Here is a 26,865-nt window from a genome sequence, read left to right as displayed (position 1 = left end):
TACAGCTCCAGAATCCACACACCCATGTCCTTGTGTTTTCTCTCCCTAGTGACTTAGTAACTCTGACCCTAATTTTTTAGGTGATCTTGAAAAGTCCTCAATTTTCTGGTTTACAATAGTAGTAGGATAGGCTAGAATTACCTAGATCCACACCCCTACTCTAGCATTCTGGGCTTTAATGGAGACACCTCTGACAACATTTGTTATAAAGATTTTATTTATTTATTTATTTGAGAGGTAGAGTGACAGAGAGTCAAAGGAAGAGAGAGAGAGTCTTCCATCTGCTTGTTCACTCCCCAGATGGCCTTAACAGCTGGAATTCTGCCAACATAAAGTCAGGAACCAGGATCTTCTTCCGGGTATCCCACGTGAGTATAGAGACCCAAACACTTGGGCCATCTTCCAATGTTTTCCCAGGCCACATCAGAGAGCTGGATAAGAAGAGGAGCAGCCAGGACATGAACCAGCTCCTATATGGAATTTCAGCACTGCAGACAGAGGCTTAGTCCACTAGGCAACAGCGCAGGCCGCAATAACATCCTTTCAATGAAGCTCTGTCCATTATAACTTCCAAGCAATAATTGGCTTCAACAACATTAAGAAAACAGTATCTTCTCTCAGCAGGTACTACCTCACTTTATCTTTGCTGCAATCGTAGGTGGTTGGTGAATGTCCAAGAACAGAGTCTCAGAACGGTGCTGTTGTGGCATAGTAGGCAAAGCTTTGGCCTGCGGTGCTGGCATCCCATATGGACAACGGTTCATGTCCCAGCTGCTCCTCTTCTGATCCAGCTCTCTGGTATGGCCTGGGAAAGTGGTAGAATATGACCCAAGTGCTTAGGCGCCTGTACCTACATGGGAGACATGGAAGAAGCTCCTGGCTCCTGACTTCAGATCAGCCCAGCTCCAGCCTTGGCCACCATTTTGAGAGTAATCAGCAGATGGACAATCTCTCTCTCCCTCTCTCTCTCTCTCTCTCTTTTTCTCTCTGTAACTCTTCCTCTCAAATAAATAAATAAAATCTGAAAAAAAGAAGAGTCTCAGAAGCAGTTGTGTAACTAAAAAGAAAAAAGCCCTGTATTCTGACTCTTGAAAATTTGTTGAACATTTTAGCATTTCTTTGACCTTGAATTCTTGAATTCAGCAAGTGAACTTATCTGACCTCACAAACCTAACAGCAAGACCACAATTAAAAAAAAAAAAAAAACTGTAGGACACAATTTTCTGCTTTTATAAAGTAAATTATTCTCAATATTTTCCTGCAAGACGAATTTCCTTTGTTGTTATATTTTATCTGTCCTTTCTCTCTTCTTCATCCTGTTCTCTCCTCCTTGGTTTTCTTTTTCTTTTTTTTCTTTTTTTTTTTTTTTTTTTTTGACAGGCAGAGTGGACAGTGAGAGACTGAGACAGAGAGAAAGGTCTTCCTTTTGCCGTTGGTTCACCCTCCAATGGCTGCCGCGGTAGGCGCACTGCGGCCGGCGCACCGCGCTGATCCGATGGCAGGAGCCGGGTGCTTATCCTGGTCTCCCATGGGGTGCAGGGCCCAAGGGCTTGGGCCATCCTCCACTGCACTCCCTGGCCACAGCAGAGAGCTGGCCTGGAAGAGGGGCAACCGGGACAGGATCGGTGCCCCGACCGGGACTAGAACCCGGTGTGCCGGCGCCACAAGGTGGAGGATTAGCCTACTGAGCTGCGGCGCCGGCCCTCCTTGGTTTTCTAAGTCTCTCATTTTTTGATAATTAAACAGGTTTGTATTATCGTTAAAAACAAAATACTGTTGTACATCCTTGACAGTAAATACTTCATATATGAGTTGTCAAAAGAGGACCAATGAAAGCATTGTCAATAAATAAAAAAAAGCACATGCAGGTTTGATTTTTATGCAAGAGATCCAGAATACAGGTGTGACATAAAATTTTTCAAGTGTGTCAATGCAGACTTATTTCTCTAGAAAACATAATTAAATTCATAAAACTATCACTTGACAACAAAATATAAATCAGCTCTGGGGAGGCAAGGCAGAAACTTGAGTCTGAAGCCATCTTCAAAGTCAGCATTTAGCCAAGAAATGGCATGGAGCAAATAAGCAGTTTTATGGTTCACTGTCATTAGCAGATTCATTAATTATATTTGTGCACTTATTCAGTATCACAGACCCATTTCAACAGTTTCTGGCATGAGTATCCATAACAAGTTGATATGCAACAAGGCCAATAAACACAGCTGTTCGAAGTTTAGGCATAACAAGTACAATGCCATATGTCCATGAGGGACAAAGAGCTACTCACTCCCAGAGGTCTAGACCCATCTTGACCATCTAACCTTGTGTATTATTAGTTGAAGGGCAAGGGCCTTCATGGTGTATGGTGAATAAATAGTGTTAGGTTTATATAATATGGTAAGTAAGACAAGTTTTAATTTATAGTCAATTTATTGTCTCTTTACCAATAGACAGCATGGATTATGTGGCTTTTTTCAAAACTGAATTCAATTTGGCTTTGATTAAATCTTTGAGAAAATGGATTAAGTAAATTTGCCTAACATGGTATAGTTACATAGTTAGTCAGTCTTGGCCCTGAGTCCAGAATCCAGGTCTTCTAACTCATATTGAGATGCTCTTGCATTTTAATAGAGTATTTTCTAATTTGTCTGCAAATTCAAGCATTTGGAAGAATGAGAACCAAAATAGATATAGTTCCAAAAAGCAGTGGAGGATATCAACTAATGTTGGTTAGGCCTTGAAAACAGTACTAGAGGCCAGAAGAATAAAGTACATCTGCTAGTGATTTTAATCATTTATTTAGCTATTGTGATTTATTTCACATTTTTCATGTACTGACATGATTACAGGAGTTAGCAAATCAGTTTATTACTTTCTGTGAGTCAGTGAGTCTTATATATGTCATCCTCGTTTATCTTTTTCAAGGTAACCTAAGTCTGAATACGGAATTCTGTCACAAATGTCCATATAAATCAGTACTTCAATCCACTCCTTGCAATAAAGTCTTCTGAAAAAGCAAATTTGGCTGAATCGATGAGGACAATAGTCTAAAGAACTTCATGGAAGACTTTGAACTCTGCAAAAAATTTTATCACTATGTTTCCTTACTAGAGATTTCTAAAGGCTAGAATAATTAGATCAATCAAATAGTGATGCATTAATTAAAAACAGCATTGAGAAAAAACAGTTGTTGATATCTGCATCCTAACAATTTATAAAATATTGGCCGGCGCCACGGCTCAATAGGCTAATCCTCCACCTAGCGGCGCCGGCACACCGGGTTCTAGTCCCGGTCGGGGCACCGATCCTGTCCCGGTTGCTCCTCTTCCAGGCCAGCTCTCTGCTGTGGCCAGGGAGTGCAGTGGAGGATGGCCCAAGCCCTTGGGCCCTGCACCCCATGGGAGACCAGGATAAACACCCGGCTCCTGCCATCGGATCAGCGCGGTGCGCCGGCCGCAGCGCGCTACCGCGGCGGCCATTGGAGGGTGAACCAACGGCAAAAGGAAGACCTTTCTCTCTGTCTCAGTCTCTCACTGTCCACTCTGCCTGTCAAAAAAAAAAAAATATTTTCTCACCTCTTTCAACTCCATGAGACTCCTCTTCAGTCACTCATTGGTTTCTCAATATCTGACAGGTGCTGTTGTGAAAAACAAAAATGAAAAAAGCAATAATAATAATTAACCACTTTTCAAAGTTTGATATCTTATAAACATCAATAAATTAAATACCTGGTAGTATTATTATCTAACATAAGCATTACTGTTCATATCTGGAATATATTGTTTCAGCAGCTAAAAATCCTTACAAGGGATGCAGGTTTTTTTCCTGTATTTCACATTCCATTGTCAATCTGTTTTCATCGACTTAGGATTGTTTTACATCATCTCAAGAAAGCTACTGCAGTCTCATACATCGTAGGAGTTGCAAAAAAATTTTGAGTTATAGAAGCAAAAAGAAATATTTCCTCCAGCAGGAGTATTTATCAGTAAGAAGAAGTTTTCCAAAAGACATTTAATAGACCTCTCCCCCTTTCTCTGCCAAAATTGCATTAATGTCTATGATTAAACTGTTCACTATCAAAGGTAATGGAATTATCTGTGATTGGCTAAACTTGGTCAAGATTCACTCACTTGTTGAGAAATAAAGACAAGCTTGCAACCCTATCTCAAGGAATAAAAGGGACAACCAACAATGTCTACTCATTTGAGGGAGGAAGGATAAAAATTCCAACAAGATGAAGAGAAATGAAAATCCAAGAGTTTCGGAGTCACAGAAAATGAATTTGATTTGAAGTATGGAATAGGAACTAGACTGAGGAAAATATGGAATAATTAAAGCCAGCAATTGCAGCAGGTTTTCTGTAATTTTTATAAGAAACATAATATAGCATAACCTGAGAGTAGACATTATTGGAGATTTTTTGATGAGGAAATATTTAATATGGTTATCTTCACAGTAAGTAAGTGCGCAGTGCTGTCATGAATTGTCACACACTCCAGCCTCCAAGAAAAGACCCACACCAGATTTGCAGTTATCCACCACTTCTAAGTACATTAAGCTACTGAACTGCCAATTTTCATTACCATAAGATGACTTCACATTGAAAGTGGTGTTAAATAGTACTGAACATCTCTGCAATAAAATTGACACGGTGTGACTGCAGTGGCTCTATACCATAAATAGGTCATGGGACTAAAAAAGAAATTAAGAGAACAGGAAAGTAAATAAAAGTAAAAACATTGACAAAAAATGTTCTTATATGGACAATAGGTTTACAGTGTGTGCAGGCACTGTAGATATCCAGTGTAAGCCAATGTAAACTTAGTGGGCTGGTTGTGACGGTTGAAAGAACTTTAGCTGTACAGTTAGGCTTAATTCCTAACTTTATAAGGCACTAACCTTGGCCAAATTACATAATCTGTGTGACAATCAGCATACTTGTATAGAATTAGGAAAATAATGCAAGATTCTGGTAGAACTTAAAACAGCATAGAGATAATGCTGAGCAAAATAGCCAACAGTGATAGCAGCAATGGATACGGAAGTAGGGTTGGGAACAGCACTGGCTGTTTACTGCTTGGGATGTGGGAAAAAGAGAGTGAATTAAAATGCCACTGGCAATCATATGGCAAGCTTGTTTACATGTTGACTGAAACACGATCTCCACACATCAACGAGAATTATCCTTTTGATAAATGGGCCCCATGAGAAATAACATGAAAAAGTGAAGGAAGAGCCACTCAGACAATCCCATCAAAGAGGTGATAGACACCCCCACACCCCCTTTGCACGAAACCACAAGGGAGTGAGGTCACTGCATGTGTCACTGAAATGCTAATTACAGCTTAAGAGGTAGCACAGGTTGTGAAATGAGAGATAAAGTAGAGATGTATTTAAAAGAAAGGCAAATCTAAGATGCAGTGGAGGGGACAAACTAAGAGGGAATGAAACTTGGAAATATTTGATCTTCCTTTTCAAGCAAAGTTTTCTTAAGACCTAAAGTGATAGTCACTACTAGATTCATTATTACTTACTGCATCCCTTATTAAATTCTTTGCCTCCCAGCTCTGCCATCCCCACTTCCATAATTCATTAACCAACACAGTTATTAGACACATTATAAAGTAATGACGCTTTTGCAAATCTGTGTAAAAAAGTAAGTTATCTAAAAGAGTAAGATGAAATAGCATTACCATACAAAGCTATAAAAGTAAAATTAAACAATGAGATAGCATCTTGGAAGAAATACTGTGCTTCATTTTACAAAATTATTGTGCCAATATCCCAAAATTTATGTTCTACTGTTTGCAGCTTACACTTTGCTGCTGGTGAAAATCATTTTCACTTGACCAATTCTACTGTGTCCCAGAATCACCATCTTGTTCATATGTGTTCAGTTAATACCACCTTTTTTTCAACAGGTCTCCTTGTGAGCTTCATCCCTTTAAGGAAACTTTTCCTAACCATCATAAACAATGCTGATCTCCTTCATTTCATTTTGTACTTTGTATCTGTTTTAGTCATTAGACTTTCCCACATATAATCCCTTGCTCCATTATATTCACTCTCCATTGAAATATGTTCCACATTCTCAGGCAAGAACTTTGGGGGCTTTCAGCATACTTGGTGTCCATGAGAGTGTGCCTATCCAAATGGTTAGCAAAAAAATGACCCCAAGTTATATAGTAAACCTTAATTTAAACTTTGTGTAAGTCTAAAGACAAAAAGAAAGAAATAGACCGGCGCCGTGGCTCACTTGGCTAATCCTCCACCTGCGCCGCCGGCACCCCAGGTTCTAGTTCCAGTTACGGCGCTGGATTCTGTCCCGGTTGCTCCTCTTCTAGTCCAGCTCTCTGCTGTGGCCCAGGAGTGGAGTGGAGGATGGCCCAGTTGCTTGGGCCCTGCACCCACATGGGAGATTAGGAGGAAGCACCTGGCTCCTGGCTTTGGATCAGTGCAGCGCCGGTCATAGCGGCCATTTGGGGGGTGAATCAAAGCAAGGAAGACCTTTCTCTCTGTCTAACTCTGCCTGTCAAAAATAAATAAATAAGTAAATAAATAGGAAGGGAAAACAGGAAAATGTTACAAAGAACAGATGGAAGAAATAGTAAGATGTTAAACATAAACATAATCATATTAATATTGCATTTGAAGAAATGTCCTCCACATCCCAATTAAAATATTCAGTATATGTTTCATAATTAGATATATTAAAATATCTAATTTAAATTTCAAATAGGAAAATGAATATAATCTTAAAAATTATCACTTTAATTATAAAAACACAGATTATAAGTAAACAGAATGAAAAAGAATGCTTGTTTGACATAAAACAAGCTGAAATCACTCTATTAATGTGAGGAAAACTAACTTTTAAGAAAGCAGTATTAGGCCGGCGCCGTGGCTCAACAGGCTAATCCTCCGCCTTGCGGTGCCGGCACACCGGGTTCTAGTCCCAGTCGGGGCACCGGATTCTGTCCCGGTTGCCCCTCTTCCAGCCCAGCTCTCTGCTGTGGCCAGGGAGTGCAGTGGAGGATGGCCCAAGTGCTTGGGTCCTGCACCCCATGGGAAACCAGGCTAAACACCTGGCTCCTGCCTTCGGATCAGCAAGGTGTGCCGGCCGCAGCGCACTGGCCGCGGCGGCCATTGGAGGGTGAACCAACGGCAAAGGAAGACCTTTCTCTCTGTCTCTCTCACTGTCCACTCTGCCTGTCAAAAAAAAAAAAAAAGCAATATTACCATGGTTCATCAATAATTATTTAGAAGCCGGCACTGTGGCATAGTGGTAAAGCCTCAGCCTTCAGGACAGGAATCCAAAACGGGTGCCAGTTCGAGTCCCAGCTGCTCCACTTCTGATCCAGTTCTCTGCCATGGCCTGGGTAAACAGCAGAAGATGGCCCAAGTCCTTGGCCCCTGCACCCACGTGGGAAACCTGGAAAAAGCTCCTAGCTTCTGGCTTCAGATCAGCCCAGTTGTGGATGTTGCCGCCATTTAGAGGGTGAACCAGTGGATAGAAGATCTCTCTCTCTCTCTCTCTCTCTCTCTCTCTCTTTCTCTCTCTCTCTTTTTGCCTCTGTCTCTCTGTAACCCTGCCTTTCAAATAAATAAATAAATCTTTTAAAAATTATTATTAATTTAATATTTAATGCATATCTCCCTATAGATTTCATAATTTTCAATGAAACCTCAACAATTTTTCAAACTTTACAGCTGATTCTAAATTTTATTTATTTTAAATATTGATTTATTTGAAAGACGGAGTGACACACAGGCAGGTCTTCCATTCACTGGCTCATTCTTCAAATGCTGACAACAACTGGAGCTGGACTAGGCTGAAGCCAAGAACCAAGAACTCCATCTGAATCTTCCATATGGGAATCAGGGACTCAAATACTTGAGCCATCATCTTTTGCCTCCATGGTACATTATCAGGAATCTGGATTGGAAATAGGAGATCCTGGACTTGATCCTAGGCACTCAGATATGGGATGCAAGCATTTCAAATGATGGTTTAACCAGCAATGCCACAATGCCTGCCCCAATTCTAAATTTTAGAAGGAAATTGCTGAAGTTTGAGACAAATATTAACCTTAATGCACCATTGATTAAAACAAAAAGAGGTTAAGACAGATATTGAGAAACTAAAATGAGAGGTATGGGGGGAAAAAGTAGATAGAAACTCCTCTTCATGGTTAATCCTCTGCTCAGTAGCTTATTGAGCAGTTGACAGTAGTGTAAAAATCTTAAATCTAATTTTTTTGAATGTTTCTTGGGTTGAGTGGAAGAAGGAGCAGCTTGGGGGTACTTTTGAAAGGAAGACTGAGTTCTGAGATCAGAATTGAAAGCTAGTATTTCTATAGGTACCATTTTGGTGATTTATCTCCAGTAATTCTCAGAGGCTAGAGTATAGGATGATTTAGATAAGGGTAAAATTTGAGATTTACAAACAGGACTGTCTCTTCAAGGCCCCAGTAGACAGGCTATTGCAATTATGAAGTTGGCAAATGATGTTAGTAAAGATGAGGGAGTGAGTAGGGTATAGTTAGCTTATATGAGCATCCTGAAATATACTCTTTTCATAAGCTTAGACAGGAAAATGCCAGCTTATATATATTTATGGTCATTCTCTTTCTCTCTCTTTCTCTCTCTCTTTATTCTCTCTCTTTCTCCCTTGTACAACATACACATAAACAGTGCATGTGAGATTAAGATTAGTTAATTGAAGACCAAAATTAGTTAGATATGACATCTTATTATGGAGTGGAATCAGACAGGGAACCATGTAGCTAAAATATGTTAAGACATTCATTCAGATGATATCAGAAAAAAACGAGAACTTGAAGATAGTAATCCCTTACATCTACAAATTACATTCAAAGAAATTTCTCACAAGCAGATAAATCCATTTTTAAATCACTTAGATCTACTAAAAACTATTGCTTATATCTGGCTTTTTTAAAATGAATAAATAGAATTCCAGCTTGGAGATATGAATATCTTCAAAGCACATTGATTTCACCATTATAACAACAACAGAACTAAACAAACTGAAAATTCACAATGTTTTGTGAACCCATTAGTACGCTGAGGTTTCATGATAACCAATTCAGTGGTAATCGATACCTGGGGGAGAGGTAGCCAGATGCCTTTAAGAAGCATTCAGCTAAAGTTGAGAATGATAAGATAAGGAAATATAGAATCCCTGAGAGAAAAGATACAAGAAAATTTGCATCTATTTCCAACCTTTTCCTCATGGCTGGACATTCCATCTAAAACAAATGAAATTGTGTATGTGTCCCTAAAATTTACGTATGATTGTTTATAGAAGCTTTATTCACAAAGACCAAGAACAAGAAACAACCTAGGTGTCCTTCAACCAGTGAATGAGTAAACAGTAGTACAACTATACAATGGAATACTCTCTCTCTCATACTCTCTCTCTCTACACACACACACACACACACACAAGAGGCAGAGTTACAGAGAAAGAGGGAGATCTTCCACTTTCTGGTTCACGCCCCAAATAACCACAACAGCTAAAGGCTGAAGGCATGAGTCCAGAGCTTCATTTGGTCTCCCATGTGGATGTAGGGGTTCAAACACTTGGACCTTCTTCCAATGCTTTCCCAGGCACATTAGCGGGGAGCTGGATCAGAAGTGGAGCAGCCAAGTCTGAAATTGGCACCCATATTCTGGGATGCCAGAGTCACAGATGGCAGCTTAACTTGCTACACCACAATGCCAGCCCCAGTGGAATAATCTAGATACACACAAAGTAAGTCTCAAAGTCTCAAATGCATTTTGTTAAGTCAAATAAGAATAGATAAGCCAAAAGGTTACAAAGCACATGATTTTATTTATAGGATATCTGGAAAAGGCAAAAGCTATAGGAACAGAGAGGAGATTTGTGGTTATCAGGTGCTGGGGAAAGGAAAAAAGTCCACTTCAATGAGCTTTCTTTTTTTTTTCTGTTTAAGATTTATTTATTTGTTTGAAAGGCAGAGTCACAGAGAATCAGAGGCAAAAAGAGAGAGGTCTTCCATCTGCTGGTTCAGTCCCCAGAGGGCTGCAATGGCCAGAACTGCGCTGATCCAAAGCCAGGACCAGGAGCTTCTTATGGGTCTCCGAGGTGGGTGCAGGGACCCAAGGACTTGGGCCACCTTCTACTGCTTTCCCAGGCCATAGCAGAAAACTGGATTGGAAGTGGAGCAACCAGGACTTGAGCTGGCGCCCATATGGGATGCTGGCACTGCAGACGGAGGCTTTACCTAATATGCCACACCACCGGCCCCTCAATGAGCTTTCGCATAAGACTTCAAGTTCCATGGAATCATTTTAGGAAGCACTGGTGTAATAGAGAAAATTGACCTTGGGCATTAGAGACACAAGTTAGAATCTCTAGTTCTTGCAGAAATATGACCTTGTCTGAGTTATTCATACCTCTAAGTTTCAATTTCCTCATCTGTTAAAAGTTGTCCAGTTGACTAATACACAAATGTAAAATACTCATTTGTTTCCCTTGATCATTCTCAAAGGTCACCATTTCTTGTCAATAAATCCTGACATTATTAGCACTCTGCACTCCTTATAGAAATCTAATTTGCTGTTTTCCTTGTGATGGGCAAAGCAAGGTAATGATAAATGTGAGACTGTCTACAACATTGTACCTGTGTTTTTAATAGAAGTTCTGAGGGTCTCTCCACAAATAAATTATGCATTCTTTTATAAGATTTTATTTTGTGGAAGCCATCAATGGATTTAGCTGTAAGGAACTTCTGAAGCAAGAAGCAGGAGAAATGAGCAGGCACTGAAAAATCTTGGATATTAAAAATAACCCCCCAGAAGGCAAAATGACCTCCATTTGTTTATGCTTTTCAGCCCACGCTGAGCAAGCTGCTACAAAGAGCTTATTATACAACTGCAGAGCAAGAAGATTCTCTCCACATATTTAATAATGATTTGGGGATTTTAAAATGAGAAGGAAGAAGCTAAGGGCAATCTCTTGCAGTCGCCTTGTCTCTCACAGATAGGAAAATATAGTTAAGTGGCTCTCGCACTGGCTCTTGTTAAGAGATAGTGAAGAGCTAAACCGCAAAGGCAGGGTGAGCACACACAGGGCCATAACCGAGAGGGGACCACCAGGGAAGAATCCTCAGTCATCTGTACTTCCTTAATCTTGCCATCGCCTTGACCTTGTTTGCTAAAAATTATTCTAGTATTTCCTATGTGACTAGGAAGATAATGGTACCCATAATAAAAACGGGGAAGGTGGGAAGAAATAGGATGACCTTGAGCATTTTAGTTTGGGCAGCTTAGGCTTAAGCTACCAGTAGGACATCCATATAGAGATTACTTAGCACAGTTTGTGGAGATTGGATGCTATGACGAAGGCTTATACTCGCAAGCTAAGTTTGGGAGAAATTCCTCTAGAAATACTAGCTGGAGAGGTCAAAGGAGTTTAAGTCACCCAGACAGAGAATGAGAAACAGAGATTGCATTGGGCTGTCAGGGACAGGAAAAGAAGTTTAGAAAGGACCAAGAGCAGAGACAGGGTGGAGGCTGAGGAGGGGACCTTCCAAGACAGCATTGATCGATAGGATCCAGTAGAATAATGTGGCCAGACAATGAGGGTAAACCAACGAGGGTGCCCTTTTTCTGGTTCCATACAAAACTCGAAGAAGTCACTAAAAGATGGCCATGGTTATCCATGGTTTGTTTTCATTGTGGACAATCACAGGATACAGCTGTCCACAGGCTCTAACTTGGACCTAACACACAATAGCATGTTTAATACGACAAGTGCTAAAGTTAAATAAAAAAGGATAATAAGGCCAGATAAGAAAAGTACAAAAGCCTGTGTTGTATTGTAGTGGGTAAAGCTGCCGCTTGCAATGCCAGCATCCTAGCTGGGTACCAGTTCAAGTCCTGGCTGCTCCACTTCCAATCCATCTCACTGCTAATATTCTTGGGAAAGCAGCAAAAGATGACCCAAGTACCTGGATTCCTGCCACCCATGTAGGAACTGGATGAAGTTCCTGGCTCCTGGCTTCAGCCTGGCCAGACCTGGCCATTGAGAGTGGAGATGAACCAGCAGATGAAAGATCTCTCTCTCTCCCCTTATCTCTCTCTAGAACTCTGCCTTTGGAAGGAAGGAAGGGAAGAAAGCAAGATGGGAGGAAAGAAGGAAAAGGACAAGAAATCTGTGCTTCTTGGGCTTTTTGCAAGAACTTTAAAAAAATTTTACACTGAAAATCTGTTTCTGTTATGTGGTAGGTTGGAGATAAGCCTCCAATGTTACTAATTTGCTTCAACGGATATTTATGATTATCTGTGAAAAGTAATATTTTGTTCTGGGAACTTAAACAAGTAGCTTTTAAACTTCAGCCTGAGGAGGCCAGTGTTGTGGCATTGCTGATTAAGCTACTGCTTGATTATGCTGGAGTCCTATACAGAGTGTCAGTTTTGAGTCCTGGCTGCTCCATTTCTAATCCAACTTCCTGATAATGCACTTGGACAGGCAATGGGGATAGCCCAAGAGCTTTGGCCTCTGTCACCCACATGGGAGACCTGGATGGAGATTCAGGCTCCTGGTTTCAGCCTGGCCCAGCCATGACTGCTGCAACCATTAGTGGGTAAAAGATCTCTCTCTCTCTCACTCGCTCTCTCTCTCTTTCTCTCTCCCCCCCCCCTTTCTTCCTCTGCTTTTCAAATAAATTAATTAATTAAACTTCAGCCAGCTTCAGAATAACTTAAACTGTTTGTGGAAACACAGATTGCTGGTCCCTATTCCTGGAACTTCTGATTCAGAATGTCTGAGGATAAGGCCTGAGAATTAGCATTCTTAACCAATTCTAGAAGGCTTTACTACTACACATCTAGAACAATGGTGAGAAAAAACATTCTGATTGCTAATCATCAGAGAAAAATAAATGAGCTATGACCATTTAATCTAGAAAGAAAACTACAAAATTCTATAATACATCATGATTATGAGATAAATTATTTCAAATAGTCAATGCAACATTTTTAAAATCAAAATCAATCTTCTACCATCAAATCCTGATCCTTCTCCCCTTAAGAGCAGACTTGAGGCAAAATACACTCATATTATACATAGATTAAAATAAATAAATCAATGTGCCTATATCTCCTTACCTAACATTTTCTGATCTGTAAGAAGAAAAATAAATCCTTACTTTGTTGGTTCATTCTTTGATTCTCTACCAACCCCTGATTTCTTTCACTGTACCTATCTCTCACATTTGTATTCAGCCTTTTTTCTAACTTATTTTGGAGAGTAAACTTCTTGAGAACATAGGTCTCATTTATTTAACTTTACACATCTAGTACCAGGACACAGGGCCTGGCACAGGCCTCAGCCCACTTTTTAACTGATAAAGGAAGGAAGGCAGAGAGGGAAGGAATTAATTATTACTAGGCATTTAATAATCTTAGCTAATACCTTTTCCTTACTTTGACATATCCATCACGGTTTCCATCACTCCAGTCCAAACCCAAACTGTCTTCCATTTCACCATCTTTTTTATGACATATTCCAAGTACCCTTCACATTCTCCCAGTTCTTCCCTCAGATAATTTCTTTTGGGTCTGTTCTTTCCCAGCCTCATCATCACCATCCTTATGCCTGGACTGTTAAAATGGCCTTGTAACTGGACTCCCAACTCCACTATTTCCCTCCACCAACTAATCCTACACACTACTGCCAAATTAATTATCCTTAAACACTGCTTTCATTATCGTAGGAGCCGTTATTTATTAAGTACTTAATATGAGTGCAATGTAATGCTAAACATTTTATATGCATAATGTCATCTCATTCTCACCCTATGAGATATGTATTATTATCCCCATTTTAGAGGTGAGGTAACTAAGGCTGACTCATCTATAAAGCCTTGCTTGAATCTTTGTGTTTAAGGGCCTCCAGTTTAACCTACATTCCTAATACTTTCTCTCACTCTTCCTTTCTTCAAAGGCTCTTTTTCCAGTCAAACTGGTCTAGTTTCCTCCAAAAACAGCTGCAACTCCCTGCTTCTACTACTGAGTGTTTCTCTTAGAGACAATACAGACTGCCAACTCTACAAATATAGGGCCCATTGAAGAGCTTCTAGGCCTATGTTACTAGCTTCACACTACTGTGTAAAACACAGTCTATTTCCAAGACAGCCATAGTGATCTAAACAACACCAGCACCTGCCCAGTAAGTAATGTTCTCCTGCTTCTTGATTGTTGAAGTTGTTTAGCCCCTGCTTACTGCTTCATATTATTCCTGAACATCTGAAATGTAATCCAATAAATTCTATGTACCATGGCCATCTAGCTCACAAGACATTCAAACAAGCATAAATTCAGCAAAATATACTTTTTAGAGAGACAAAAATAAATCTAGATATGCACTTGTTTATCACTTACTTTAAATGGTAGACATGTGCATGTGTGCATGCATGCACGCACAGACACACAGACACACACACACACACGCACACACACACAACTTTTACAACTTAATTTGTGCAATATTCTTTCCTACATAGTTTCTTGTCTTACTTCCTTGCAGCATTCAACTCTCCACAGAAAGATTCCTCCTCAGAAAAGCTATCTCTGAATCTCCTAGCTATGCTGCAACCTGTTTCTTCTCCCCTCATACTGCTTTGCCTTATGTCACACTCATTGTTGCTACCAGGACTCTATTTCAGAAAGGTCTTCCCCACTCAAACTCTATGGATTCAAGTGCTGTACCTGTTATTTCCTGTTGAATCTGCAAATCTAAACGATATCTGGCACTTAGAATTTGGGTAGTATGTATTTGAGGAGAGAATGCATGGAAGGAAAGTAACTATAAAGTAACAAGAAGGAATAAAAGCCTTATTTGAAACCAGCATGATTTTAATTCAAATGCAGGTATAAAATCAAGTTATAAATCATGTAGAAATGAATGAGTTTATGGAGAGTACATCCTTGAATTTTTCCATTTCCAATCAGGGTGAATTTAATCTGGTTTCAATTCCACTGTTCCCCTGGTGGTATAGAAGTTGCCTTCCCATTTGAAATTCACTCAGCTATGAAGCTCACCTGGCTTCTAGACTGGGACAGATGCCCATGCAGCAAAGAATGGGGACCAGACATGTCCCTGTCCTTTTCATGTCTGATTTTAAAGTGAAATTATAAAGAAAAGTTTAAAATTTGGAAAGTAAAAAATAGAGAAGCACAATGATTCAATTTTTTCAGAAGACAATGTCATTTTCTCAAGAATCTCCCTGACTTCAAAATAAAACTGAGATGTGCATGTCACCTTCTCCCCTAGCCATAATCATCAGTATATCCTCATGCTCAACTTTATGCCAATATGGCAAAATCTCAATGTTTCAGGACACACTAATGAAAAAAATAATTGGTTGTGATTTATTCTACCTCAAACATAAGACAGTCATGCCAACCTTCAAAGAAGACACCAATCCGAAATTCTGAGCAAACCAGAACTCCTTCAGCAACTCCAGGGAAGCTAACAGCTACCTTCTGTCATGTCACACTCAAAAAAAAGACAAGCTATATCCATTTCAGGAATATTCTAGCCAAGCTATGTGCTGGATAAATAGAGAAGATCAAGAGAAAAACCCAGTGAAAGACCAGTGGAGGGCTGCTCACCAAATGTCATGGCACACTGTTCTTTATAAAAGAATGTTTATGTAGTGTAGAGCCAGCCAACACTGGAAGGCAAGCTTCCCTTAGGCCAGGCCTGGCCACATCCAGTTTGGTCATGATGTACCATGGCTTAGCCAAAGTCAAGCACATTAGAGGAAACTATTTTCTCACTTTTTGAATTAATCTTTCTCCTAATATATAATATCACAGTATGTTTTGTTCTGTTTTTTTGCTTTGTGACAATAGAGGGGAAATCCTGAGTATTTTTGTTTTCACTTTTTCTCTCACCTTTGTTTTTCACAGAATGAAAACTTTGATAGTTCCCAGGCAACAGAAATACAAGCAAATGGAAAGGGTGTGTAAGGAAGCTAAAATAAATTCAATCAATCCTTTATCTGGCACTTACCATATTCAACTATATAGTAAATGGCCGCTTACAATGATGGAAGAAAGAATCTTTTCTCAATGATACATTTTTAAAAATATTTATTCTGATGTCTAGAAAAAAAGTGACAACAAAAATTTCAAATGAGGTTGAAGCACTTATTTCTCAGCATTCCTCATACAGATCAGCTCAAACTAGCTCTGCCCCTTGATCAACTATTCTTAAGTTAATCTTACCCTATACATACTTAATAAATGTTATTTTCGTGATTATTAATAAAACATAGTGAGTAATAAAAAATGGTAGTTAATAATACAGTGGAAGTCTAGGCAACATGGGGAACAAATGAGATTTATACACAGGGCAAAGGCAGGAAATGAGAGACTGGAGATTAGAGTGAGTGCCAAACCTTGGAACTGCTGGGGGCAAGAGGGAGTACTGACTGCAAAGAATTGTGACTAAAGAATGCTTTGGGGGCTTTATAACTTCAGAAATGAGGCAGAGCTGGTCCAGGCTAAAATCGAACAGTGTATGGGATACCGCATGCTCCTCCATAGTCTGGAAGACAAGTCCTGCTTCACAGCACAAATCCTGTTAAAGATGGAAATGTGATCTGGGTGATGATGGACTCAGTAACAATGGTGAGGTTGACAAAGAGAAGGGGAAGATTGTTTATGGCATACTCATGCTTTGTGAGATGAGGGGACAACTGTCTGTTGAGATCTATGAGGAGACTGTTATTAGGAGAAGGGCTAGGTTTCAGTTGCAACAGAAAACAAAGTAATCACAAATAACAGGCCAGCAAGTCTTCTAGGGTAGGCTAACACTGACCAAAATTTCAACTTAGTTTCTAAAATATGTGAGTTTTAGTTTGCCATTTCTCTAATTGCTTGTTAATAGATTTTACTTATTATGGTTTACATTACTTTAAATTAAAGAGTATGCCTTATTTTTAATGGAAAATTTTGAAAAGCAATATGGTAAAATGTTGAAATATGTAAATGTATTATTAATAAATACTCTTTCCTAGGAGTACACATTTAGAACTTACTTAATTTGAGAATCAATTATAAAGGTTGTACTTTAATGAAATTTATAATATGAACTTGAATAATATGCTGACAGAAACAAAATATTTTACTTGAAAGCATTTCTTTATCACAGACCATGCAAAAATAACTAAAAGAATTCCAAATTTCAAAAAAATGCTTTTAAAATAATTATGTAAATACTTCAAAAGGACTTCTTGAGTTAAAAAAAAAAAACAGGCAAGTTACATTTAAGATAAGTGTCAGACGCAATTCTGTAAAGAGTCTAAAGATAAATAAAACATTATTCACAATACAGTGCTATTTGTAACAGGGACAGTGAGTAAGAGGCAGAAGTAAGAATGATGTAAGAAAGTCTAGTGGTGAGAAGAATAGGAAATGGGAAGAAAGGAGGGAAGAGGTTGCACCATAGATGATGTGTGTCACAGGGATTAAAGAGCAAGGTTGGGCGTGGCTAATCAACTCCTTTGGCAACCCTAGTAAGGGCCCTTGGAGATGAACATAAGGGTGAGAAACCACCACATCTGAGGGTACACTCTGCACAGATAGAGAGTTTCAGCAATTAGTGCCTCTGATCACATTCACTCACTGTGCCTGCCCTGCTATGGAGGTTTGAGACTTCTAACCATGACCTTGAATTATTTTGAGACAGCCAAGGTCACTTGGGTCTGAGAAGGTGCAACTGACCATAAGTTACATATAGGAGATGGAAACAAAGAAAAACTTTTGATTCCTTTCAGATTTCTCTTAAAAACAAGATCGAATCATTGCTTTAAAAATCTGTATCTACAAAAATGGAGAAAATAGGAAGATATAATTCTCCCTCCCTCACACAGGAGATTGGATATTTGCCAGACATCCTGGGAAGCATGGCTTACAGGGACACCAGGCCCAGCTGAGGGCATTATGGGAAAGTTCACATAGTGAACGGTGAGACTCACAACTCTGTCCTGGGATTGACTCTAGAAAGAAGACAGCAGGCCATAACCTCTGAGAAGACTACAGATGCTTTTCTGGGTAAACTAACCAGCGTAGAGAAATGGCTTAGCTCAGGAAACCTGCTGGCTGACCAGCCTTGCAAGGAGGTCACCCTTCAGAATTTCACTCTCAAATATTAATTATTGACATGGATCACTTGAGGAAGATGCAGAAAATCAAGGACAGAAACCAAAACAAACAAAGAAAAAAGGCTTTGAAAAAATAAATCATTCAAGGAAAAGAAAAATTATCATTGATAAATGATAAAGATAAGATATTGAGCTCTTGAAACAGAACATGATACTATTTTTAAAAAGGAACATTCCAAGAACAAGAGAAATTCTTGGAAATTAATAATATGAGAACACAAAACACTCAATATAAGGCAGCTAGGAGATAAAATATTTTACAGAGTAAAACAAAACATAAAGAGATTTTAAAAACAAACTAAAAAATCATGAAATTTGTAGAATCACACCAGAATGTTCAATAGCCAAAGATCTTATTCCCAGAGAGATAATTAATTAATATATTAGTAACACAAAATATTTCCCAAAAGTGCATGTCATGAATTTCCAGATTGGAAGGCCCACCATGTGGCCAATATGTTAAATATTTTTGAAATATTCACATGGTGGCATATAATAATGAACTCCAGAAGCCTCAGTATAAAAAGAAGAATTAAAACATTTTCTAGGACAGAATATGAATCAAATGAAGGATTAAGGCTTTGCATGACAATGAACTTCTCATGGCAATGCTGACAGTGAATCAAGTCCTTTAAACTTCTGCAAGAAAAGTAAATTTTACCTAGAGTTCAATACCCAGACAAAACAAGAACTAAAATAAAGACATTAGCAGACATGCACTGTGTCAGAAAACTCACTTGCCAAACAACATTCTCCACCAATTCAAGGAAATAAGTCACTCAGGATCCAGAAAGCTTGAAGGCAGCAGGGACAAAGGCCCTAAAACTATCTAATTAAAATGATCATGTACAAAGAATCTGGAATCAAAATATATCATTCTGTTAAGTAGTAATACTACATGCTAGAAAAAGATGGAAGATGGTCTTTGAGACTCAGAGAAAATCAGTTCCAACCTACAATTCCTAATTCAATAAACTACCAATCAATTGTTGGAGTATGTAAATCCATGCTGTATGAAGGTTAGATATTAAGACTTTCGCCTCTGGGGCAGGCATTTTGGTGTAGTTGGTTAAGATGCCTCTTGGGACACCCACATCCTGTACTAGAATGCTAGCTTCAGGCCTGGCTACTCTTTGCTTCTGAACCATCTTCCTACTAATGTGTCTGGGAAGGCAGCGGATGGTGACTCGGGTACTTGGATCCCTGCCACCTATATGGGCAATCCAGACAGAGATCCTGGCTCCTGGCATTCCTGGCTCCTGGCTTCAGCATGGCATACCCCCAGCTGTTGTGAATATTTGGCAAGTGAAACAGCAGATGAAAGACTCTCTCTCTTGTCTTGCCCTCTCTCTCTCTCTGTCACTCTGCCTTTCAAATAAGTAAACCTTACAGAAAAAAAAAAAAAAAAACTTTTGCCTCATGCTATGGCTGTGGAGGAGACAGTTGTTTTTACAGTAAGAGCATAACCCAGGCATTACTTCTACTTGTCACATCATTTTGCAGCCACAGATACACCATGCACTGTGAACTGCACAGACAAAAGAGATATAGTGGGGATTTCTCTAAAGCATAGTAGCAGTGATTCTCTCAGGAGCTGTTCAGTTTGAGGACAGCAACAATTAGCCACAATGGCCAGGGCTTGGGCCAGGCCAAAGTCAGTAGTTTGGAACTCCATCTGGGTCTCCCATGTGGGCAGCAGGAGCTCAAGTACTCAGGCCATCTTCCGCTGCTCTCCCAGGTGCATCAGCAGGGAGCCAGATGGGAAGCAGAGTAGCCAGTACTCCAACAAATGCTCCAAAGGGATATTTCATAGGCAGAGCTTAACCCACTGTGCCACTGTGCCAGCCCCCGCTGACTGTTTCAACACGCTGTCAGCCCTTTATATTCTCAGATGCCACATCTGCGAATTCATCCGGGTGTGCATCAAATACATTTCTCAGGAAAATATTGCATCCAAATGTTTTCATTATTCTCTGAAGTATCTAGTATAGCAACCATTTACAGAGCCTTTAGATTGTATTGAGTATAAGTAATTTAGAGATGACTTCAAGTATACAAAAATGAGCATGCTTTTGGCACAACAGTTAAGTCGCTAATTAGGATACTCCCATCCCATATCAGAAAGGCTGGGTTCAAGTCCCTACTCTGCTTCCTATCCCAACTTTCTGCTAACGCTCACACTGGGAGGCAGAAAGTAGATGGCACAAGTACTTGGGTCCTTGCCACTCATAAGAGAGACCAGATTGAGTTCCGGGCTCTTGGCTTCAGCCTGGCCAACCGTTTGCTATTTTCACCATTTATGGTATGAATGAGTAGTTGGAAGATTCATTCTCCCTCTCTCTCGCTCTCCTTCTCTCTCTCTCTCTCTCTCTCTCTCTCTTTCTCTCCATCTTTCTCTTTTTCTCTCTCCCTCTTTCTACCTTTCAAATAAAATGAAAATAAATACATAAATAAATATTCTAAAAAATAAGTCTACAGGAGGATTAGCTGCAAGTCATATGTCATTTTATAGAAAGGATTTAGGAATTCAGCATTTGGTGTCTGCAGGGGTTCTAAGAACTAATCCCCCATGCATACCAAATGAAGACTGTATATTCACTAAGCATATTTTCCCCATTTTACAGTCCCTCTAAACAACTACAGAAAGAATATAAGCAAGAATTTAGATGCTTCAAAGATTACTCATTCTGAATTCTAACCTATTACTAAACCTGTTATCTATAATTCATTAGCAAGCACACATGCTATGATCTCTTTGGGTAGGGTGGGAATAAAAGAATGTAGTATAACGTGGGAGTTAACTGGATTGTGTTTCGGAGGAAACTTCCTCCAGGCTTGATTGTCAAAGTCAGCCAATCTGAGATTTAGACCCACAAAGTGAAGCACACATCAATTAAAATTCAAAAGAAAAACAAATAAAAATATTTCATCAGGAAACGTCAGAACCTCAAAAGATATTACCAACTGATTATTAGGATATTTAAAAGCCTTGAAATTGTGTAAGAGTATAGAATGCATAAACCAATCATAGAAAGAGTGTTCTCACTCCTACATGGAAGATTGAAAAGTTGCTCTCATAGACACAGAGAGTAGAGTAATTGTTACCAGAGGAGACATATGGAAATATCAGTTAAGATACACAAAGTTACAGTTAGGAACTATAAATCCTAGGGTTTTTTATAGCACAATGGGTGACTACAATTAAAAATAACTGTTTTTTTTTTTTTTTTGACAGGCAGAGTGGATTAGTGAGAGAGACAGAGAGAAAGGTCTTCCTTTTGCCGTTGGTTCACCCTCCAATGGCCGCCATGGCCGGCGCACTGCGGCTGGCGCACCGCACTGATCCGATGGCAGAAGCCAGGTGCTTCTCCTGGTCTCCCATGTGGGTGCAGGGCCCAAGCACTTGGGCCATCCTCCACTGCACTCCCTGGCCACAGCAGAGAGCTGGCCTGGAAGAGAGGCAACCGGGACAGAATCCAGTGCCCCGACCGGGAGTAGAACCTGGTGTGCCGGCGCCGCAAGGCGGAGGATTAGCCTAGTGAGCTGCGGCGCCGGCCATGGTTTTATATTTCAAAAGATATAGAAGATTTTGAATGTTCCCAACACAAATAAATGTTTGAAATGATGGATACGCTAGTTACATTGGCTTCTTACATACTGTATTCAAGAATTGAGATATCACATAACTTTTATTGCAATATCAAAAGTACCTAAAACATGGCTATTGTCCTAATTGCTATAGAAGCAGCATTGGAAACTCTTCATAATGACACCCTTCTTACTTCCCATTATTTACCCTCTCCTAACCAACTTCCCACTCTGCCAGCTATTTATTTTTCATCTAGTTTCAGAAGGGGTTCATTTTACCCTTGAAACGTGAAGATATTTGCAGACTCAAACCTAGCTTCTCATCTTACTCTGCACCCTCTTATAGGCCATCTTGTTATTCAAGCTCATGGCCTCAAATACTGTAACAGTTTTAAAATTTACATTTACAATCTAAGCATCTTTACTAAGCTCTAGAATTGTATGTCTAATTGCCTTCTCTATTTAAATGTCTCACAAGCACCTCAAATTTAACTTTCCTAAATTAAAATCAAAATCTACATCATCAGTTATGTTCTTCAGCAAATGGTCTCATCATTCACTCAGTGCTGCAACTCAGTAACTATAGGTTACACTTGAATAATCATAGACTTGTTTGAGTTAGAAGAGGAAGGCCAGACACATAAAGACAACACCACATGTTCTCACTTATACAGAAAGGCTAAAAATGTTTATGTCATAAAGTAGAGTGTACTAGTGGTTACCAGAGGCTTCTCTATCAACCAATCCATTGTCAAATTCACTTTTCCACAGCTGAACTATTATTACTCAAATATTTGCATCCCTTCATCTCCTCCACCAGCTCACAGTCCAATCTATTGTTATTTTTTGCCTGAGTTACTGCTGTTGTCTCCTAACTGGTATCTCTGGAGCCAGTCTTGCCACCTTTTCAATCCATTCTCCATGCAAGAGCCAACATAATCTCCTTAAAAAACAAAGATGGTATTACTCTCAAGCTGAAAACCTGCCATTGGTTTCTTATTAGACTTGGAATACTGTCTGCAGCATATGTCATAGTATACACCCAGATTCCGCTCTGAGACCAAAGCCTGAATTCCCCAAACTGCTAGAAGTATAGCAGCTGATGTATGGCAGCTCAATCCCTCTCCAGGACTTGCCCTCAGATAAGAAGAGCTCCCTCAACCAAGATCACAAACCCTTCCCCTAGGCAGACCTTATTTTACCACTTGTCAGCTAGTTGTTTTGGAAGCATAAAGGTCTAGCCCCTCAACCTGAACCTGTGGCAACCCTGAAGGGTCCTTCCCATCACTGTAGCATGAACTGCAGCTTTCTTGAGGCTACATCATACTTCCACTTATCTCTGTTCAGTTCCTCCTCCTTACTTCCCTACTGATTTCTAGAGTCCTTACCAAAATTTCCTGCATGCTCATCTGTACCTCAAAGTATGCTTCTACCTGGGGTTGGGGAGGACAGGGGTGATTTGTGATATCCTTTACAAGATCTAGAAGGCCCTGAGTGATCTGGCCTTTGCAGGCCTTATATTATGCCTCCTCTAGTGTTCTATTCTCTTGTCATTCAGGCCTTCTTTCAGTTCCTTAAACATGGCATTTTTTTCGCAAGACTTTGGTACATTTAGTGATACTCCACTCCCCAATTCTTTCATCGCCATCATTTTTCTTCTCTATTTAATTCTTATTCTATATTCAAATCTTCATTGCAGTTCAAGGATATCTTGCCTATTTCCCAAGGCTAGCTAGTTTCCTTTGTGTTGGCTGTCACAGCCTACTATACTTCTGTTTCAAGGTAAAGAACTTTATTGAAACATATTTAATTCATTGTGAAATATCGCCGGCCTTGATACAACATCGGATCCAATCTCTGTTTCTTGCTACTAAAGTGCTAGCACATAACTTTGCACACAGTAAACACATAAAAGGCACAAATATCTGATATCATATATATATATTAAATGATCATTCATGTAGCTGGCACTATCATCCAATCCTGATATAGTACTGTACATAAATAATGGGAGATAAAGCAGTCATCGAAGTCATATTAATACATCTAGAGAGGAAGGGTATGTTTATGATTTAACCAATTACCTGGCTCTCCTGATTATTAAAAAAATTCATATCTCCAAACCTTTCAACAATCAAAGATTATAAAGGTTACAGGAGAAACTATGAAGACTATGCAAAATAAACAAAGTCCCTCAGCAAAGGGGCCAGAGGGGCAGAGGGTATGACATAATTCAGTATCTGTAAGAAAAGTCATTAACAACCCAAAGTAAAACAAAGACACTGAATAGTAGAGAATGATCTGGGTTGAAAAGAGTGTTGGAGAAAACTGGGGCTAGAGTTGCCTAAGTATGTTGGGGTAATGTGGAGGAAAGCAATGCAAATACCTACAATCTATTTTCTGCTTTACAATATTATATATGACCAGCTTGAACGTGGCTCTTTCACCTATACCTACAGTAGAGACACAGAGATAATAACTCATATTGACTGTAATGAATCTGAGCTGAAATTTTTTTTCAAAATCTTTGGCAAACAATATGATAGTTTTAAGATTCATCTGAAATCCAGTTTTTCAAAGCTGTCATGCAGATCTTAAGATAATACAACCCTAGGAAGCACCATTTACATTGCATTCTAAGTGAATGGTGCTTTCCATAGTTGTGCATCATGGCAGCCCTAGTCTCAGGATATTGTTAATTCCAATGGTAGTTATCATAATTATATCTTTGGGATTTTAGGTTGAGTCAGTAAATAGATGTGTGGTGGTAACTGTTTCATCACCTGCCCTGAAGTCAAATTTCACAGTGAATGACCTTAAGAAGAACTGGAAACAAACAGAAGTCAACTTAAAGTAGAAAGCCAAGGGGAATTCTGAATCAACTCAGAATAAATCTAGGATGGCATATGTAAAGCAAGTGCTAGATGATACATCAGCATTTGAGAAATAAAAATGTTACTGGTAAGGTTTGGAAGGTAACTATGAAGTCAGTAGCAAGATAGGGATAGAGAGAAAGGTTTGAAAGCAGAAGCTTACAGTCATAGATAGAAAGCAGAGATCAGTTGTAGATAACTTCAGAATACACCTCAGGGTAAGAGGCAGCGGTTGAGAGTGACAGAGGTGATTTTGCTGGTACTGTGCTCAGGTGCCAGTAAATTGGGAGAGCTGTGAGGTCTCAGAAGACTCACTATGTGGAGTGCTCCTGGAACTGCCTTTCCAACCGTTCACAAGATTGTGCAGTTTCTATGCTGAGGAAGAGTGTGAGAAGCTGATAAAAGCAAGTGTGCGTCACCATTGATTACACTCATTCATTGAAATAGATGTCTTGGATGATTCACAAGGAAGTATCACCTTCTTTTACAGATAAGCTAAGTTCAAGGAATTTTTTAACTCATATATCCTCAGCAATGGCCTCAATTATTTTCTCCCTTTGTTGCCAAGGGCTGACTGAAGGCAAACAAGGCATCAGAGAGTAATCAACAGATTCACCACCACCCCACTTCTTCAGAAACATTGCAATGGAAGTTTCAGTGGCTCTAACAGATTCTAAACCTTATTATGGGGACATCTGCAGGACACTAGGAACAGGAAAATGACCCAAAGCCACTTCAAGAGAGCAAAAGTGTAATGGTTAACCATTACAAATTAAGGAATATCCATAGTGTTGGTAAAGTATTATTTTTGAGAATGTCTGTGAGGATGTTTTTGGAGGAAACTGGCATTTCAATCCATGTGCTGAGTAAGGAAGATGTACCTGCACCCAGTGTAGGCAGACACCTTCCAAACAGATGAGGATCCAGAAAGAACAAAAGGCAAAGGAAAGGTAAATTCACTCTTGGATATCAGAACGCCAGGTTTTCTGGCCCTTGGAGTCCAAGATATTTGCAAACAGCCTGCCACATTCTTGAGCCTTCAGCCTTGGGCCAAGAGTCACACCACTAGCATTCCTGGTTCCGAGGCATTCCGATTCAGATTGGAACTCAGCTTCCCTGGTTCTCCCACCTTGTAGAAGGTCTCTTGTGAGACATCTCAGCCTCCATAATCATGCGAGCCAATTTCCTAAAAAATTCCCTCCTATACAAATGGACTTCAAAAATTATGGAAAATGAAATTAACACAGCTATGATAACCCAAATACTTGGGTCCCTACCATCTATTTGGGGCACGAGGATGGGGTTCCTCACTCCTGTCTTCAGCCTGGGCCCAGACTTGGCTGTTGCCATTTGGGTAGTGAACCAGCAGGTGGAATCTCAATCTCTCTCTCTCTTCCTATCAAATAAATAAATAGTTTTTGAAAAAGCTGTTTATTTGAATGCCAAAAAAATTGAAATCTGCACATTGGTTTTTCATAATACAAATTTACCATGAACATTTTGAAGCGCCCTCATACATATTCACATAGGCATATGTGTGTACTGTGTGTATATATATGCATATGCATAGAGTATTACATATTCATATCCTATTGGTTCTGTCTCTAGAGAGCCCAGACTAATACTACAAGCAAACACACAGTAACATCAAGTTAGCCTTTTCAAGGCATTCATCTTTAATATTGTATCTGCATACAGTCGTGGGAAGAAAGAGAAGAAACTGATGGTTGATGAGCTTGGAGATCAACTCCTAGCTGCATGTATTCTAAATTTAGTAAAACTGGAGGGAGTTGAACAGTTAACAGGATGACAAAAAGAATTAGGTGATCTAGAGTTTGAAAGGAAAGAAGGTGAGATGGGAATATAGGAAGCATGATCAACGACCCATCCCGTTCAGAGGCCAGCACCCTATAAATACTTTCACAGAATGTTCTCTTTGACTCTCACGGTTTTCGTGGAACCGCATGCTGAGTTTACTCTCTCAGCTATCCAGTGCAAAAGGCTGAGTCTGAGCCCAGCTTCCCTCCCCCTCACTACCTATATCACAGGATGGGAATGATACCAGCAGCAGCAAGTTCCTGGCTCTGTGCCAGCTTCTTTATTACTTATTAACTTATTTTATATAGCCTTCAGCATGGCAAGAAAGCTTCCCTTAATTATCAACAGGAATGCAGAAGCCACGA

At 39.6% G+C, this 26,865-nt stretch overlaps 1 protein-coding gene across 8 annotated transcripts in view; it reads right to left on the bottom strand.

Moving 5' to 3' along the window:
- Positions 1-26,865, bottom strand: part of ADAM28 (ADAM metallopeptidase domain 28) — a 790,284-nt gene that overhangs the window by 390,659 nt on the left and 372,760 nt on the right. For 7 of the 8 annotated variants that reach the window (XM_062212787.1, XM_062212784.1, XM_062212788.1 and 4 more), the window contains one exon: positions 3,576-3,637. The gene's annotated coding sequence lies outside the window, so the exon portion shown is untranslated. Of the gene's footprint in view, positions 1-3,575; positions 3,638-16,066; positions 16,100-26,865 lie in introns of those variants that run through there. The other variant, XM_062212791.1, reaches the window with a different exon arrangement.

Source organism: Lepus europaeus, chromosome 16 (assembly GCF_033115175.1).
Source record: "Lepus europaeus isolate LE1 chromosome 16, mLepTim1.pri, whole genome shotgun sequence".
Taxonomy (NCBI): Eukaryota; Metazoa; Chordata; class Mammalia; order Lagomorpha; family Leporidae; genus Lepus; species Lepus europaeus.
This window is presented reverse-complemented; position numbering and strand designations above follow the sequence as displayed.